The sequence below is a fragment of the Eleutherodactylus coqui genome, chromosome 2, assembly GCF_035609145.1.
Source record: "Eleutherodactylus coqui strain aEleCoq1 chromosome 2, aEleCoq1.hap1, whole genome shotgun sequence".
NCBI classification, from domain to species: domain Eukaryota; kingdom Metazoa; phylum Chordata; class Amphibia; order Anura; family Eleutherodactylidae; genus Eleutherodactylus; species Eleutherodactylus coqui.
This window is the reverse complement of record NC_089838.1, coordinates 235,023,356-235,043,566: the sequence shown is the minus strand read 5'-3', so window position 1 is coordinate 235,043,566 and position 20,211 is coordinate 235,023,356. Positions and strand designations below refer to the sequence as shown.

The 20,211-nt window shown below is 45.6% G+C and overlaps 1 protein-coding gene across 2 annotated transcripts in view; it reads left to right on the top strand.

Moving 5' to 3' along the window:
* The window catches only part of FAM227B (family with sequence similarity 227 member B), a 360,605-nt gene that overhangs the window by 157,535 nt on the left and 182,859 nt on the right, over nucleotides 1-20,211 (top strand). The gene's annotated exons all lie outside the window — the stretch shown is intronic.

The following is a 20,211-nucleotide window of genomic DNA, read 5'->3' as shown; positions in this document are numbered from 1 at the left end:
AAATGAACCTTTATATATGTGATTGTAACATTGATATAAGTAAAGAAACTTTATATGTGTGATTGTAACATTGATATAAGTAAGTGATTGCAATATCAATACAAAAACTCTTGTAGACTGTTGGGCCGCCTCTAGCTTGGCTGCAATATGTGATACGGGTGGGCAAGGAGGCATACAGGTTTCGTATGGTATTCTGCAGCTGTAACTGCAGCCTCTAAATTGTTCAAACTCATAAGCTGTCGAAGCTGGCATCCCAGATCATCCTATACATGTTCTATGGGTGATAAATCTGCTGATAGGGCAAACCACGGAATTGTGGCAATGTTGTGGACACATTCCTGTGACACCCTTGCTGTGTGTGATCAAACGTCATCCTGCTGTATAATGCCTCCTGGAAGCCCTGCAATGAGAGGAACACATGTGACTGCAGGATGTCCTGAACATATTGCTGAGCTGTCATTGTTCCTCGTATCACTACCAGGGGTGACCAACTGTCATATGAGATGGCCTCCAAGACTGTCACACCAGCAGTGGGGGCAATGTGTCGCTCCACAGGAAAGGCAGGATTAAGGAGCTCACCCCTAATTCTCCAGACACTAATATGGCCATTGTTAGAGTCCAAACTAAACCTGGATTCATTGCTGAAGACAACTCGGTAGCAGTCCAGTTTTGTCATTCATGACGCCCACCACTGCAAACCAAGGCACCAGTGGGTATACGTAATGGGCACTGTTAAACCAAATTTCCTTCAGTCAAGCGCCTGTAAATGGTTCTTCTGATGGATGATCAGACAATGTGGTCTGTAACAGGCATCCTGAGCTTGGTTGCCTTGTGTTTTGAGCCCTTACATATCCACTGGTCCCAACACCTCCTAACACTCTGGTCAGAATGGCCCAGGTGGTGGGCAATTCGTTGATATGACCCTCCAGCTTCTTGCATTTCAATAATGTGCCTCCTCGCAAACTCTTTTAACTGGGTGAAATCTCTTCCATTGTGTTGTAGAGACATGTCTAGTAGTCAACAAGTTCTACACAAGTGCAAAGGAGGTCCACTCATTGCCCCCACAGGGGGGTTGCAGCCCTACCCGTGGGCAGGGGGGGCCCGGCTGACCAAAAGAAAAAAGTAATTTTTCTGATACCAATGGCAAACACAACATATGTTACCCTGTCAGCACCCTAACCTAATTTAAGGTGCTGTGGTTACATGACAGGGACCCGAGGATGTGATTTTAATTACCAGGTCCATGCTGACAGCCCATCTTTTGCCCTGCAGCGGCGGCCTCTCACTCTACTGCACTAAAGCGAGATGTCACTGGCTTCAGAGGACCAACTGTCAGCGGGGACCCCAGTTAGTATAACAATCACACCACTGGGTCCTTGACATGTCTCCACAGCACCTTAGGGTGCTGTGTAGACATGACAAGCAGTTTTTTTTTTCTTAATCATGAAAAGCTGTTTTTATGTTTGCAAACACTGCCATTTTTGTGTGAATGGCTGTTTTTGCCAGTGTAATAGGTCAGTGCCTATCTTTTTACGTGCTGGAAATTCTGCCAACAAATACGCTATACTAGTGAGAATGAACCCATTGGTAACAATGGTTTCTATTGTCTGTGTATTTGGTTGTCAGAATTTAGTTAACTATTCATATTGTTAAATTAATTGCTAAGAAAAATTTTAGGGGGGTAGAGGGTGGCTGGGATAGGGGGGCAGGGTGTGACGGGGGGAACGCAGTTGGCATTCTGGTAAGAGGGCCTTTGAAAAAATGTAGGGGACATGAGTACATAAAACACAAATGGCCTCTGAGAGACTTTTTATAAGCCAAGGGGGTTCTTTACTGTAAGAGCAGTAAGACTATGGAACTCTCTGCCTGAGGACATGGTGAAGGCGAACTCACTTAAGTTCGAGAGTTCAAGAGGGGCCTGGACACCTTTCTTGAGTGATACAACATTATATGTTATAATCATTAATAACTTAAAATGGGTTGTTGATCTAGGGATTATTCCACTTGCCAGACTGGAATCAGAAAGGAATTTTTTCCCTAAAATGGGGAAAATTGGCTTCTACCTCATTGGTTTTTTTGTTGCCTTCCTCTGGATCAACATTGGGGGTAATATGTTGAACTGAATGGACATGTGTTTTTTGGCCTTAAATACTACGGTATGTTACTGTGAAAGGGCCTCAAGTGGCAAGATTCTATTGTTCATAGTGGCCTTGCAAGTAACAACAGAATTTTTGCAATATAACTAGCTATATTACCTTTTAAATATTGTCACTTATTCTTTTCTTTTGGTAATTGAAATTATGTAGTAATACAAGTAGAATTCTAGTAGACAACATTTCCTTAACAGGTTTAATCTATTTTTCTTTGCTTTTGTGCAAAAAAATAAAAAAGCCAATGACAATTAAATAATTCACCAGCATGCAGTAGCATAGATACTTCTTGCTTGTTACTTTGTCTCTAGCCACACTCTATGATTAACATGGTTATCGAGCACATTTCACAATTGTTTATATCCCATGTGTATATTATATGTGTAAATATGATATGTATAAAATGTATCTTTAATGTAATATAATGAAACAAAAGAAAGTGTGACTTATGTGATAAAATTCATTGTATACTGTATTTCTTAGTTTTTCAGTAGCGTATGGAATGTGTTGCAGTGCAGCAATTTGTCTTGGTAATTGCTCAGCCAAAAGCAGCTGTGTCCATAATCATCTGTAGGAGGGCATCTGTGGTATGTGGTATATGTATTAACTACTTCTGCATATGTATACCTTAATGGTACCTTAAAATACACAACTCATACTGTAAAAAGCAAGGCCTCATACAACTATCTCAATGTAGAATTAAGTATGGTGATTGAGTGGCTTTCACTGTTGCCTTCCAGAACTGTGCATTGGGTTTGAATCCGGCCATAAACAACTTCTGCATTAAAGTTGATTGGCTTCCTTTGAGAATTTTCCCTAGAGTGTGTGTGTGTGTGTGTGTGTGTGAGATATAGGGAAATTAGACTGTAAGCTAAATGGAGGACAGGAAATTATGACAATCATTGTACAGTGCTGACACTATATAAGCAACACAAATAAATAATTAACCCCTTAGTGACTACCCATAGACTTTTTACATCCTGGATTGCTGGGCTTTAATCCCCAGGGCTGTAAAAACATGCTTCCTCTAGGGATTAAAGCCCTGCAGGTTGTTGACGTGACAGCTCCATGCTGTTGGTCACCGGAGGTAGCTGACAACCTGGAGCTGTCATGGGGGCCATGGGAAGCTCCCGCCGGATACCAGTGCTCACTTTAAAGTCAATACAAAGTTTAAAAAAATGTTCAAGGTTCAGCTCCCCTCACGAATCGGATTCATATGGGGAGCTGAGAGTACTCACCCCCGTTTTCCACGTTGTCCCGCGGCGTTCCGGTCCTCCAGGACATGATGCTGGCGTCTGCGCATACGCGCCAGACTTAATTGCGGCACGAGTATAAGTCCGGGAGTCCCGGGAAATGTAAAAAGTCCCTGCTCTCAGCTAGCATTAGTAGCTTAGAACAGGGAGGTGTCACTGGGAACCACTGTATGTGGTTCCCGGTCACATGATCGCTGTTATCCGATGGATAACAGAGATCATGTAAAAGTTTTTAAAAAAGTGTATACAAAAAGAAAAATGGTTGTTTCATCTCACGGATCGTATCCGTGAAGGGAGATGAAATTACATACCTAAGTGTTTGTCTTTGTATTACGGTTTACAAGATGACCTGATTTTTAGTAGTTAGTAACTAGAGATGATCGAACATGTTCGGCCCCGCCCCTTTTCGCCCGAACACCGAACTTTGCGAGTACTTCCGTGTTCGGGCGAAAAATGTTCGGCGGTCGCCGTGGCAGCGCGGGGGGGGTGCGGCGGGGAGTGGGGGGGAGAGGGAGAGAGAGAGGGCTCCCCCCTGTTCCCCGCTGCTGCCGCCCGCGCTGCCACGGCGACCCCCGCCCCCCGGCGGCCCCCGAACATTTACGCCCGAACACTGAAGTGTTCGGGAAAGCCGGTGTCCGGGTGCGTAAGTGTCCGTAACGGACACGTTCGATCATCTCTATTAGTAACCTATTTCTCCAGAGTTTTTTTTTAAACAATCAGTAGAAGGCAAACCCTTGAGTAACACAGTAATAACCCTTTCAAGAACAATATACAAGACATTATCATCATGAGTACATTAAATGGATTGAAGAGAGAGTGCCGCAGTGACAATTGAGGGCTAAGTGACCACACATGTAAGGTCCAACCCAACCCAAGGCTGTTCCATTTTTAAATATAATTTCATCAGCTAGGATGAAGAAAAGTGGGATCATACTTGATACACGGGATCTTGAGTTTCTGGATATGGAGGAGAAAGGAAATAAATTCCTCACAAATACTGAAAGAGGGGGAATGCAAGAAGGAGTTTGACAAACTAGAGTGGTCTGAGGGTCAAGGGATCCTGGCACTTCCACAATAGGGGTATGCAGTTAATTACCAGGTGGTGTCACAGAGATAGCACTTCCCATTTCTTCAAGTTTTCATACTTTTGGCACAATATCCTAGTATTGTAGTTAGGAGGTGTCTCATGAAAACCACCTGGATTAATTACACTTTGCTTACAAACTGATCACTTCACTAAGGATGTAGTTGCCTTAGCAGATCATATGGCATTGGGTCATCTGGATAGAGGAACTGTATATGTGGGGATACTGTTCCTGTACCTGAGTTTAACATTCAATAGTGCTCTACCATCGGATCTATTGAGGAAACTATGAAGTCTATGATTGCCTAGCCGGTTATGTAACAGGGTTTTAGATTTCTTAAAAGGAGGACACCAAGTGGTTAGAGCAGATAAATTCTCCTTCCCTGTTCCCTTGGTTTATAAAGGGTTCCCTCCAGGTTGCTGTATAAGGCTGCAGTGTTTTCTGCAGCAGACTGTTTGGCGCAACAAAGCTTTGATAAATAGAATCCTCCATAATGTGGATGATATGACTGTAGTAGATCTTTCAGAAGAAAATACTGAATTGTCCTAGGAAAAGAAATTAGTCTTCTACAAAAGCGATTCAAAAACATCAGCTAGAATTTGAATGTAGGGAAAATAAAAGAACTTCTTACTGATTTTAAGAGACAGAGTAGAGCTCAAGAGCCCAAGAGCCCCTTACAACTAATGAGGTGTGTTTCCTCTTCCATCATTACAAGACCCCTTTGTTGGCCTGCAAACACAATATATTACGTCTTTTGGTGATGACAGCCAGAGCCATTGCTTTGGAAAAAAGACCTTTAACCCACCATGTCTCTTTTTAAAGATGAACAAAGTTCGAGGAGCTGATCTCCTTGTATACACAAGGAGAACATCTAGTCTTCTATATATGACTCTTATGACAGGTTCGATAAAATCCAATTCAAATAGAGCGCCTACAGCACAAACAGAATACCCTTGCTTAAGGGGAGGTTCTCACTGCACAGCCACTTCAGGAAGATGGATTCTAATCCTCCACTTCTCACAGCACAAAATCCTATACGAATGGCAGCAGACACACTTAGGTGCAATAAAACAGGTTCTTTTCTTTATTCCATCCTCAGTACAATACACGCAACGTTTTGGCCGTTACAAACAGCCTTTGTCAAGGCTGTTTGTAACGGCCAAAACGTTGCGTGTATTGTACTGAGGATGAAATAAAGAAAAGAACCTGTTTTATTGCACCTAAGTGTGTCTGCTGCCATTCGTATAGGATTTTGTGCTGTGACAGGTTCGATAAAATATGATTTTATTGAATGAAATTCCAACACTCTACTTAATATTGTGCTTTCCTACAGGACTTGATTTGAAGGGGGTCACTTTTTTATATTCTATCTGATCTCTCTGACCAGCATTTTAGCCTCTGCTCACCTTTTCCCCTTTTTCCCTTGTCTTTTTTTCTCTCTCTTTTGTCCTACTCTTAATCTTTTTTGTGTTCTCTACTCTTTGTACTCTATTTATGGTTCAAAACCCTGGGATGGGATGGATCCAAAGATAAGGGCCTTGTTTGTTCTTCTCTAGGTTCCACGTTTGTATTTTCACTGTGTTTTTCTTGCACTATCAAACATACTGCTTTGACGTGATAATAGCGGCTCTGTATTTTCTTTGTGTGTTTTAGGGCATTCCCCCTCACCCGATCTGTTATCCTGTCCTGTCTCAGTTTTTCTTAAAGGCTATGGAAACCTCTGTGCATGTAAAAGTTCCTGCAAGAAAAGTGACGCATTTATCTGCTTTTTGCTTTCAATTTAGTTCTGATGCACTTAGAAAGCATCATACTTGCTTTGTCTTAGGTCCTCCACTGAGATTTGTAGCTGGTCAGCTGATCTCTCTCATGAATAAGCTCAGCATCTCCTCCCCTCAGATTAGCACTGTGTTGTTGATTACAACATAGCGTTATCTATAGATCAAATGACAAGATGGTGACAAATGAGCTCCACTAAAAAAAAGACCCTTATTGTACTATGATCTGGATAGAGAGCACAGCAGAGCATAAGAAAACTACTAGAAGATGCATGTTGGGTCATTGGGGCTGGTGAGATGATTACCATCTCCAAACACTGTCATATAGCCCTCTGTTATAAGCTTTCTCCTTCCAAACATATCACAGGTTTTTATGCTCGTTTACTATTTATGACTTAGAATGACTATAATAAACATATAAACCTTCCATAGACTGCACTTCCCTGTGTAGAAGACTCACATGAACTTACAAATAACAATGTGCTGCCTTCTTCCTGTCACTGCAAAAAGTCCCTGAGTGGTTGTTTCTCAGAAATCCCTTACTGTGTAATGTGCTCCCTCACAGCATGCTGGCTCAGGAGAGCAAAATAAGGGTGCAAACGGCTCCCATAAGGGAGATGGAACAATACCTCTGCAGCGCCACCTTTTGGAAGGCAGCATTCCAGCATTATCTTCTTTGCACTAGCATACCATGTTTCCCCAAAAGTAGGTCCTACCCTATCTTTCTAAGCCATTACAACAGGACAGCACATGTGCAAGCATCTGTTGCCATTGGACTTAGCCTCCTGTCATGTTTATGGAGGGGATCACTGTCAATCTTCTGCCCTCTCTGCATTGCTTCACAATGATAGGCCCAATTGCTTCTTTTGTCTAGATAGGTTATCCTCTAATTTGGTCCGCCACTTTACTATATAAGTTCTTTCTGTGAGCGCCCGGCTCACTATAGCTAACACCTTGTCTCCCTGATGAGACAGCGAAACATAGTGGAGCTTTACTATTAGGAGTTATACAGCTACTTTTTAGATATCAGTCTCTGATAGTCAGTCAGAAAGTTTATCTCTACTAAGAATATAGGATTGGCCATCCTCCATAGATTACTTCAGTTACCAAACTATTATATAGGAGCAGTCTTGATACTGCCATGTTTATGGACTGACCTTTGCAGACTGGGTTTTTAAATATAGGTGTTTGTCAGTCTACGTTATAATAAAGGTTTATGTTTTATTAATAATTAATAACAGAGGGTTAATTTTGCTTATGGCAATTCAAATTCAGTATCTTTAAACTCAGATTATTTCTAGACATTTAGTACTATATGGTCTGCACAAGGACTCTGAAGGTGTCATAAGGTAATTGGCACCACGATGTTCGTAACAGATACTCTACTCCTGCCATCTGCCATATAGGTGTGGCAGAAGTTATAAGGCAATGTATGGAGAGGGTTCAGGAGCTGAGCTTGCTCCATATGTGGAGGGTACTGGCTGTGTTATACAGTTGACAGCTGCCAGGAGCAGTTATAGACATCTAAGCGCTTAGACAGAGCGAGATCAGAACACTGCCAGGCTTAGTATATTACAACACGGAGGCATTAAAATATACTGTTTTATAAAACGGCTTAACACCTTACCCCCTGCAGCCAGTTTTGGCCTTCCTAACCAGGCCCCATATTTGAAATCTTACATGTGTCATTTTAAGTGGTAATAACTCTGGAATGCTTTTACTTATGCAAGTGCTTCTGAGGCTGTTCTTTCTTGACACATTGTACTTCATGTTAGTGGTGAAATTTGGTTGATACATTTTTCGCTTATTCATTAAATGTTGAAAAATTTGCAATTTTCAAACTTTGATATTTCCTGCTTATCAGGCCACGGTCACACGGGCGTTTTTTCCCGCGATTTGCGGATCGCATGACGGATGCGCATCCGCAAATTGCGTGACCGGGGCCGAAAAATATGCTCCTAGCCGCGTTTCATTAGAAATGGGCCGGAGCAGTGCAGCGCTGTCCAGCGCATTGAATTCAATGGAGTCGGCAATACAGCTGGCTCCATTGAAAGCAATGCGCTGCGGGCGATCTCACGATGAATTTTCGGGAAGGGCTTACAAATATAAGCCCTTCCCTGAAATTCATCCAGAAATGTGTAAAAAGTAAAAAAAAAAAAATACTCTCCTTGTCCCGGCAGACGGAGTTCAGCCGCGGCCGGCCGTCAGTTCTCCTGAACTGCTGTGAGTAGTATTCAGCAGCCGGGGATTTAAAATCCCCACCTGCTGAATGAGCTGCCTCTGATTGTTCACAGCCTCACCAATCAAAGACAGCTCTCACTCACCCATTCATGAATTCATAAATGGGTGAGTGAGTGCTGCCTCTGATTGGCTCAGCGCAGGGACCAATCAGGGGCAGCTCTCAGCTGTCATTCAGCTGTGGCAGAGGAGAATGATTTGTCTAGTATATGTTCTCAATGGGGTCGATGCTGCTGCCGCCGGCCCCATTGAGCGCATATAGAGAAGAGAACAGGAATCGCAGATCGCAGATAGGTGCGATCTGCGATTTCTGTTCTATAATTTATCGAACGAGCGCATAAAAAGCGCTCATGTGTCCGATACCATTGCAAAGCAATGGTTTTATAAAATCGCACATCGCATGCGCATGCGCAGATCGCACGGAAAATCGCCCGTGTGACCGAGGCCTCAGACAGCTAATCGTTCCACACAGAATATTTAATAAATAACACTTTCCATATGTGCGCTACATGTTGGTAGCATTTCGAAAGCCTCCTTTTATTTATTTTGGAAGTCAGAAATTTTGATGAAAATATCCAAAATCTATCTTTTTAACCCCTTAAAGACCAGACACTTTTTAGGGATTTTACCCATGTGGTGATTTTACTGCCCTTTTTTAATTTATTTTTTCTCCTTAAGCTACCAAAATTATTTTTGCTGGGTTTTTTTTAACCCTGTGACATATAGGACTATTTTTTAATATCTTTTTCACTGACTTTTTTCTGTTTTTTTATCTTTTTCATTGACTTTTTTCCCGTTTTTTTTTTAGTTTTATTGGGGTTAAAAAGCTAAAAAAAAATTATTTTTTTTTAACATTTCAAGTTTTGTTTTAAATTAGTATATGTACGCTAAAATAAAGTATGGGAACAGGTTCCTCATTTTGTTTCGGACATTTTGATATATAACATGTATGGTTTTGGATTACAGGGCACATGTTGCGACGGTTTTAAATGGCGTCGGCTTTGGGTTATTTTTAGAGATGAGTGAACGTACTCGGCCACACCCCTTTTTCGCTCGAATACCGCGATTTTCGAGTACTTCCGTACTCAGGCGAAAAAATTCGGGGGCGCCGTGGGTGAGTGGGGGGTTGCAGCGGGGAGTGGGGGGAAGAGGGAGAGAGAGAGGGCTCCCCCCTGTTCCCGACGCTGCTACCCCCCGTGCCGCCACGCCTCCCCCCGCCCCCCGACACCCCTCGAATCTTTTCACCCGAGTACTGAAGTACTCGAAAATCGCGGTGCTCGATCGAGTAATTACTCGAAACGAGTACGTTCGCTCATCTCTAGTTATTTTCTTTTTTATGTATATATTGTTGTTTTATTCTGTAATTTTGTTTTACTTATTTATCTAACTATTCTTTTTACTATCTATGTCCTCCATGATGTCATATAAGACCTCTGGGGGACATTCACATGTTTTTTATCTTTTTTATTTGACATTTTTCCACTGTAGCAGTGGCATCCATAGGAGCCCTAGTTACAGAGAAAAAACATTGCCTGTAGTGACACCAGTCACTAGCAGAGCTGATCAGGGTCTAGTACGACTGTGCAGCGCGGCTATAGCAGGGAATCCCCGCAGTCACGTGACCCCCGGGCTCCCGTAGTGGAAGTTATACTTCCACTTTTACTTTTTAGTACACAGCGCTCATTGAGCGCTGTGTACTCGGGGAAGGAGAAGGCAGAAAGGTTTAAAAACCCCTCTTAAGCTGGAGAAGTCATCAGCTGACAACCCGTTCTGCTTCTGATTGATTACAAAAGCAGGAGGCTTTAACCCTTTGCAATCCAATTTTGAATTCAGAGTTTCCTAGGGTTTTTTCTCTTTCTGCCACTATACAATGGCACCGTCTGCTGGCTAGAACCAGTACTGCGGTATGGGACATGCAGAAGAGCCCCCGACAACAGGGTGACCAGTAATATACAGTAAGCATACCCTACCGGACGTCTACCGACATCGGAGCTGTACAGCCTTCAATCAGAATGTCTTCAGACGTCAGACGGTGGGCTGGAAAGGGTTAATCCCTGCCGTAATTTTACATACAGCTAGGCTTAAAGCCTGGGACCAGGCGCCGTATATCTACAGTGCCTGGTCCTAAATGGGTTAAGTGAACAATTCAGTTCTGAGGTGACTTTTAGAGGCCTATATATTAGACATGCCCATAAATGACGACATTTCAAAAAGTATACTCCTCAAACGGCATTTACAAATCCTGTTAACTCTTTAGGTGTTTCACAGGAACAAAGTGAAAGATAAATTTGAAAATGGCATTTTTCTTGCAGATTTTTGATAATAATTTATTTTCTCTAACACAACAGAAGTTATCAGATAAACAAAAATCAACATTTATTATCCTAAATCTGCAGTTCTTATAAATATCTCACATGCAGCCCTATTGTGTAACATGACATTTTTATTGCGTTTTTAAGAGACAAGCTGTTCTTTTTTTTTTTTTAATCCGTTCATCATGCAGTATGAATTATATGTTATTCATCCTTATTCTGTGGGTCACTACGATTACAGCAATACCAAATCTGTATAAATTGTAGGTATGTGACAGGAAAAGTTCTAAAGGTAGTGTACATCTCATTTAGATGCTCAGCCTGGGTGATATGAAAATCCAGTACAGGACTTTTTCTTGGGTCCTAGGTAGCTCAGCTGTTTCCACTGAGCTCATTACTGGACATAAAAGACTGCAATACCAGATAGTCTGGGTCTGAGCCTGGAAGTGAGCACAAGTCCATTATGAAGTTCTGATTATTTACTGAGAAACGCATGCTATTACTAGGTAAGCAAAGTACTGTCCAGTTAGCGCCCCACCAGGCAGGTGTTTTATTTCGGTTTATTGCACAACGTTTATGTGCTGCAAGTGGCTGTTTTCCATTGATTTTTCTATTGCTAGAATAAAATAAAACTGGATGGACTTCATATGGACTATGTGAAAAACTGTGTCCTTGACGATCCCCACCCCTAACACAGTCATTGCCACAATATTTACTATTTTTGCACAGAAAAAGTATTTTTCAGATCATTTTTCATATGAATTGCCATATTTAGAAACATGTAACTTTATTTTTTTCATCTGTTGAGCTACCTGAGGGCTTCTTTTTGTAGGATGAGTTGACATGTTCATTAGTATCCTTTTTCAGGTGCATGTGACTTTTTGATAATTTTCTATTGTGTGCAGTATACTGAATAGAAAAAGAGACTCTCATATAAGATTTATGATGTGAAGCAGCGGTCAGCGATCGCTTTACTGTGGCAATTGCTTAGGTTATTAATTGCCTTACTTCTTCATGAATATTAAAGTGGATGGTATAATACAGGTCTAGATGGCTCAAAAACCTTTCATGGCATGTAATGGCACAATCAAAGGCAAAAATGGGAAGGAACTGAAATGACCAACAGAGTATAAAGGATAGGTGGAGGGAATACTCAGAGGAACTATGTGCTTGCAACCACATACCTGGACCATTGCGTGAGGTGAAGCCTATGTGTCAGGACAGTGTCCGGGATATGGGGGTCCCTGAGATATCCCGCAACCCCTGTCCCTGCCTACTTGCCCCCCTGGGCTAACCCCCAGGGCGACAACTGGGCGACGGTCCCTACCCTCACTAGGGAAGCGGGACACGGGAGACAAACAGACACTGAGACAGGCAACGGTAGAATGGTCAGACAATCCGGGTCGGCAACAAGAGGGTACGCAGTACGAAGGGGTCAGGCAAAACGTAGTCAAGTCCAAAAGCAGGTGTCAGAAAAGCCGAGGTCACAAGAGCAGTCAGGATAAACGCGGGTGCAGCTGGAGAACCAAACTAACACTGGCGAGGCCTGAGAGGAAAACACACCTATTTAAATGCTGTCAGCGCTCCCGCCCCAGAAGCTGATTGGGGCGGGGAGCCTGACAGCAGCAGGGCTAATCAGGGCGGTGCTGGGGACACGCCCCCAGTCTAGCTGCACAGACAGTTACTAGGGAAGCCAGCCTGGTAGTCAGGACACTAGAAGCACCAGCTGCCTCCCTAGCAACCCGGCGGCGACCAGTCTTACAGCGGCCCGGGGAGATCACAAGAACCGGGGTACCTCTGCGCCGCGCTCCCGCACCCCGGGTGGCCGGACCGGTGGTGCGGGCACGGCGGCCCCGAGAGTTGCCGGTTCTGACAGTACCCCCCCTTCTACGGGGGTACACCGGACCCCCATGGCCAGGTGCGGGCTTAAGCGGGAAAGCCCTGTGGAATGCCTGGACTAGGCGTGGCGCATGAACGTCCCTGGCAGGGACCCACGTCCTATCCTCAGGGCCAAATCCTCTCCAGTGGACCAGGTACTGCAGCCCACCTCTAACCCGTCGGGCATCCACAAGCCTTTCTACTTCATACTCCAGTTCCCCCTGTACCAGAGAGGGAGGAGGCGGGTTCTGGGTGGGGAGAACTGGAGTCACATACTTCTTAAGCAAGTTCTTGTGAAAAACCTTGTGGACCTTCCAGGGGTCAGGAAGTGCCAACTTATATGACACCGGGTTGATAACCTGAGAAACCGTAAATGGGCCAATGAACCGAGGAGCAAGTTTCAGGGAGGGAACCTTAAGTCTCAGATTCTTAGATGATAATAAAACCTGCTCCCCGACCACAAAAGGTGCAGAGATAGTACGTTTTTTATTTGCGTATTTACGCAGTTTCTCTTGGGAACCCTGAAGGTTCTTACGAACCTGGGCCCAAACTGTGCACAGTTCTTCGGCGGATATGTCGGCGGCCGGATTGTTCGAGACCAAAGGAGTAGAAAGCGAGAACCGGGGATGGAACCCATAGTTACAAAAAAAAGGTGACAGTTGGGTCGACGAGTTACCATGGTTGTTAATAGCAAATTCGGCGAGAGGTAAGTAGTTGGCCCACTGATGCTGGTTATCAGAGACAAACAGTCGCAGATACTGGATAAGTTCTTGGTTCATCCGTTCCGTTTGTCCGTTACTCTCGGGATGGAAAGCGGAGGAAAAGGACAAATTAACGTTTAGATTTTTACAGAAGGCTCGCCAGAAGCGAGCGACGAACTGAACCCCTCTATCAGACACAATATCCTCGGGGATCCCATGTAACCGAACAATCTCCTTGATGAACATCTCAGACAAAAGTTTGGCGTTAGGCAACTTGCCAAGTGGAACAAAATGAGACATTTTGGAGAAACGGTCAACTATTACCCAAATGACCGTATTCCCCAGCGAGGATGGCAGATCAGTAATAAAATCCATGGACAACTGGGACCATGGCCTGGACGGAATGGGCAAGGGCAGAAGAGGCCCCTCAGGACGTCTCCTGAGGTTCTTCCCCCTTGCGCAAACCGGGCACGCGGACACAAATACCCGTACATCCTTGGCCATGTGCGGCCACCAATAGAGTCTGGCCGCTAACTCCAGAGTACCCCTGATACCGGGGTGTCCAGCTAGGACTGAAGCATGTGTCTCCTCTAACACTTTCAATCTCAGTGACAACGGGACAAATAATTTGCCTTCCGGAAGGGCTTCAGGAGCAGATTGTTGAGCGGCGTGAATGAGAGGTGAAAGGTCGGAGGAGACAGCAGCGAGGACCACCCCAGGGGAGAGAATGCTCTCAGGCTCCGGCTCGGAAGGTTCCGGAGAACCAAAACTCCTAGACAGGGCATCAGCCTTGACATTCTTAGAACCGGGTCTATAGGTAACAACAAAATTGAACCGAGAGAAAAACAAGGCCCAGCGGGCTTGCCGAGCATTTAACCTCTTAGCGGAATCTAGATAAGTGAGGTTTTTATGGTCAGTGAGTACCGTAATCTGGTGATGGGCTCCTTCCAAAAAATGCCTCCACTCTTCAAAAGCCCACTTAATCGCCAGCAATTCCCGGTTGCCTATATCATAGTTCCGTTCGGTGGACGAAAACTTCCTAGAAAAATAGGCACACGGTCTAAGGTTGGTGAGAGTGGAGGGACCTTGGGACAGTACCGCTCCCACACCAAACTCAGAGGCATCTACCTCCACCACAAAAGGACTGGACAGATCCGGTTGTACTAGGACAGGTGCAGACGAGAACGCCGCCTTTAGAGTATTGAAGGCCCTCAGAGCCTCAGAAGACCAGGTCCTCACATCTGCCCCCTTTCTGGTGAGGTCCGTTAGAGGTTTAGCCACCACGGAGAAGTCTTTAATGAATTTGCGATAGTAGTTGGCGAAGCCAAGGAAGCGTTGAAGGGCTTTCAACGACCCTGGCTGGGCCCACTCCGTGATGGCCTTCACCTTTTCAGGATCCATCTGGAAGTCGCATGGCGTGATGATATACCCCAAAAATGATATCCTTTGTACCCCGAAAACACATTTCTCGAGTTTAGCAAACAGCTTGTTATGTCTGAGTCGAGCTAGCACAGTCTGAACGTGAGTATGGTGACTCGGCAAGTCGGAGGAAAAAATCAAAATGTCGTCTAGATATACAACCACGAACACCCCCATGATATCCTGAAACACTGAGTTCATGTACCCCTGAAAAATGGCGGGGGCGTTACACAATCCAAAAGGCATAACTAGGTATTCAAAATGCCCGAGGGGCGTATTGAAGGCGGTTTTCCACTCATCCCCCTCCCGAATGCGGATGAGGTTGTATGCTCCCCTGAGATCAAGTTTGGAAAACCATCGGGCACCAGCGACCTGGTTGAGGAGGTCAGGAATGAGTGGAAGAGCATACTGGTTTCGGACTGTGATTTTATTTAGCTCTCTATAGTCAATACAGGGCCGGAGACCCCCATCCTTCTTCTCAACGAAGAAAAACCCGGCACCCACCGGGGATTCTGAGGGCCGGATGTGCCCCTTGGCCAGGCTGTCCTGGATGTAGTCCCTCATGGATTCTCTCTCTGGAACCGTAACGTTATAAATGCGGCCCTTAGGAAGTTTGGCCCCAGGAATCAAGTCTATTTTACAGTCCCATTCCCTATGAGGGGGCAGAGCTTCAGATAATTGTTTGGAGAACACGTCAGAAAACTCGGAGAGGTATTCTGGTAGGGGGCTCCCCTCGCAGGTGGAGATTCCCACCTTCACCGCACGAAGGTGGTTGGCACAGCGGGGACCCCACTTTACCAGTTCCAACGTGTCCCAATTTACTACCGGGTTGTGCTCCCGGAGCCAGGGGAGGCCTAGGACGACGTCCACAGACAAATCTCTCATCACTAGAAAGGTGCAGGTTTCCACGTGTAAGGCTCCTATAGTAAACCTTACTTCAGGGGTCACCAGATTAACCACCCCTGCTTGCAAAGGAGTGGAGTCCACTCCTGAAACCAGAATCGGAGTTTCTAAACGTAACAAAACCCCGGACAGTTGAGCAACGAAATTAAAGTTAACGAAATTAGCCGCAGCCCCCGAATCGACAAAGGCTTGCCCAGTACGGTGGAAAGCATGAAATTCTAGGGTGCAAGGCACTAACATTTTGGACAACACAGGGAGTACCTTGGCTCCTAGACAGTCCCCCCGACAACTGCCTAGGAGCGGGAGTTCTTCCTGCCGTGGCTTCTTAGCGCAGGTAGCAATGCGGTGACCCGGCTCCCCACAGTAGAAGCAGAGGTTCTTCTTCAGGCGGTGTTCCCGTCGTTGCTCGGGGTTCACGGCTCCCAGCTCCATGGTCTCGGTGGTGGGAGGGTAACAGGTCGGGTCAGTCGAAGAAGTAGACGTGGGGAGTGGGGTGGTCCGAGCGGCGTGTCTGGCCCTCAAACGTCGGTCGGCTCGAATAGCCAGCGACATGGCTTGCTCCAGGGTTTTAGGCTCTGGGTGGGCCACAAGTAGGTCCTTGAGACCCTCAGACAGACCGGTCAAAAATAAGTCTTTTAGGGCGGCATCGTTCCACCGGGATTCCGTACAATGTTGACGGAATTGGGAACAGTAGTCCTCCGCCATCTTACAACCCTGGCGCAGGGCCAGAAGTTTGGAGACTGCGTAGCCCGCCCGGTCGGGTTCGTCATAAATTTGACCCAGGGCGGAAAAAAAGGCGTCAAGGGATAGTCGGGCTGGAGAGCCAGCTGGTAGCGAGAAAGCCCAATTTTGGGGCTCTCCCCTCAGGCGGGTAATTACGATTCCCACTTTCTGGTATTCAGTACCAGAGGAGTGGGGGCGGAGATCAAAGTAGAGCTTGCAGCTCTCTCTAAATGCAAAAAACTGATCTCTCTCTCCGGAGAAGCAATCCGGAAGCGTGGCTCGAGGTTCTGACATCGTTCCTGGAGCGGACGAGGGCTGCATGGGACCTGCAGCTGCCACTTGTTCCCGTGGCTGCAAGCGGGCTGTTAGGTCCTGGGCAAGGGTCGTAAGGACCTGGACCTGGTTCGCTACAGCCGCCACGGCCTCCATCGAGGGGCTCAAAGTTGCCGGGCGGATGCAAGGGTCTGACCTTAGTTCGGCCAGTGTTACTGTCAGGACAGTGTCCGGGATATGGGGGTCCCTGAGATATCCCGCAACCCCTGTCCCTGCCTACTTGCCCCCCTGGGCTAACCCCCAGGGCGACAACTGGGCGACGGTCCCTACCCTCACTAGGGAAGCGGGACACGGGAGACAAACAGACACTGAGACAGGCAACGGTAGAATGGTCAGACAATCCGGGTCGGCAACAAGAGGGTACGCAGTACGAAGGGGTCAGGCAAAACGTAGTCAAGTCCAAAAGCAGGTGTCAGAAAAGCCGAGGTCACAAGAGCAGTCAGGATAAACGCGGGTGCAGCTGGAGAACCAAACTAACACTGGCGAGGCCTGAGAGGAAAACACACCTATTTAAATGCTGTCAGCGCTCCCGCCCCAGAAGCTGATTGGGGCGGGGAGCCTGACAGCAGCAGGGCTAATCAGGGCGGTGCTGGGGACACGCCCCCAGTCTAGCTGCACAGACAGTTACTAGGGAAGCCAGCCTGGTAGTCAGGACACTAGAAGCACCAGCTGCCTCCCTAGCAACCCGGCGGCGACCAGTCTTACAGCGGCCCGGGGAGATCACAAGAACCGGGGTACCTCTGCGCCGCGCTCCCGCACCCCGGGTGGCCGGACCGGTGGTGCGGGCACGGCGGCCCCGAGAGTTGCCGGTTCTGACACTATGGACTTGGAGTCCTCCATTATGGAGGCAGAAATGGTTATGGCAATGAAACAACTAGCCGAAAATGAAGCACCAGGCATAAATAACATTCCAGCAGAGCTATTGCCGCCAATACTTGTAAAAACTATCACAGCGCTGTGCTAGGCAGTATGATCATCCACACAATAGCTACAGGACTAGAAAAGATCTCTCTTCATCCCTCTACCAAAGAAAGTCGACTCCCAGAATTGCTCCAACTACCGAACAATAGCCTTCAATCTGCATGCAAGCAAGATCCTTCTCAAAATCAACCAGGAAAGACTGAGATCAGTAATCAAAGCAGCATTCCCTGATATGCAGACAGGATTCCGGCGAGGACGCGGCACTCACGATCATATTGCAAACCTGCCATGGACCATGGAAAAAGCTTGAGAATGTCAAAAGGATATCTACACGTGTTTCATCGACTACATCAAGGCCTTTGACTGCTTCAATCATGACAAGCTAGGCACGCCCTACAAGGTTTGGGCATATCAGCACACCTAGTCAAGCCGATAAAATCACTTTATACCAATCAAGAAACCACTATAGAGAATTCTAGTCAATCAGCAGCACCAAAAGAGCAACACTATACAAGTGTGGAGAAACCTATTATACTCGCTGTGCATGCCACTCGGATCCTGGACACACAAAGATCCTAAGGAAATGGAAGATGAATGGCTTCTATGGATGACAGCACAGGCTTCCAGGAAATGATTGAAGAGTAGATAGATCACTTAATTTCCATAATTTCTTCATAGTTCATGCTGGGCACATTCTCTATGAATAAATAATGGAAATCAAGAAACCACTGTAAGGGGACCCAGATTAGTTTTGGATCTGCAAAGGCGTCCGACAGGGCTGCATCATCTCACCCTTCTTGTTTAACCTATATGCAGAAGTGTTCGTGCGGAAAATGGACCTAGACAAATTGGAAATCAGGGTGAAAATAGGTGGCAAAAACATCAATAATCTCTGTTACACGGATGACACAACTCTGCTTGCAGAAACAGAAGCTGGTCTGAAGCAGCTAATATGTAACATTTAAAAATTGAAAGTGAAAAAATGGGCCTCTACCTGAATTTAAAGAAGACAATAATAGGGACAATTGCAAAAATTGTCAAATGCAAATAAAAATCGACAATGAGACCATAGAATGCATGCGAAGCTTCATCCTTCTTAGTTCGAAAATTGACTAGGATGGAGAATCAATGCCAGAGATAAGACATAGGATATCATTGGGGCGAAGTGCAATGCTAAACATTGCTGACAAAATTGGGAAAAGTAGGGATATCAGCATAGCAACTAAACTCAGGATAGTGCAAACCATTGTCTTCCCTATAGCCATGTATGGATGTGAAAGCTGGACTGCGAAAAAAGCTGATAGAAAAACGATTGCTGCATTTGAGCTGTGGTGCAAGTGAAAGCTGCTGTGTATACCCTGGACAGCAACTGTAACAGAGAAGTCCTGAATCGTACAAGACCCGATATATCACTGGAGGGCAAGATGACCAATCTCAAGCTCACGTATTTTGGCCATGTAATGCGAGCAGAGTCGCTAGAAAAATCTATAATACTCAAAGACCATGATTGCTTGATACTGTCAAAGCTGATACTGGCATGGATATCACACAACTGAAAGAAGCAGGGCAAAACCGGAAAACATGGAGGGAGCTCGCCTTTATGGTCACTGAGGGATCTGAACGACTAAAAAGCTAACAACAACATAATATAGAACCTAATATGTAGACTAGATGTGATTGGCATCTATGTTTCCAAAGTAACCATGCTGTATATGGAGACGGCCCCGTGATGACATCTGATTGGCGGGGGCTGGCGTCATTTGGTGGTGACATGTTGGCAGTCCATTGTCTGATTGCGGTGATGATATGTGCTAGGGGGCGTGAAAGCAGAGCCTGGATAGACTTCTTTCTGGGATTATTTAGAGATCCTGCATTGAGCAGGTGGTTGGATCCGATAACTCTAGAGGTCCCTTCCAACTTTACCATTCTGTGATTCTAAGCATTTCATTTGGAATGGAGCAAACTTCTAGCAAGCGGACTAATGGCTCCCCACCAAGTGTCAGGGCATGATTAACCATAAGAGGAGGTAGGTGTTGTAGGAGGGTCTGTCTAAAGATAGATAAACCCATTGTCCGTGCGGGTGTCTGGTGGATGGGTTTACGTGGGAAAACATTTTTTTTTTTTTAACCACATTTGTTCATCCTACAAGACTTCAAGATGTGATCCTTCGATCATTTAGATAATACACTGCACTACTTATGTAGCGTAGTGTATTAGCTGCATTGTCACATTCAGCACTGACAGTACAGCCTGATACTGTCAATGATGACACTGACTCTCACAGGCCATTGTACATAGTAGACCCATAAGTTATGATTTGACTTCCTGTTGCCCTGGCAACTACTGGCCCCCCATGAACAGATCACAGAAGTGTCGATGGAGTGAAAAAGGAAGCCTTCTGCAAACCCTCTAGCTGTTACTACCTGCAGTGACGGCGGCACCTACAGGGTTAAATCACCAGGATTGGCTCTAAGCTCCTTCCCATAGTTGCATTAGGAATGCAACTTAAGTTACAGCCAT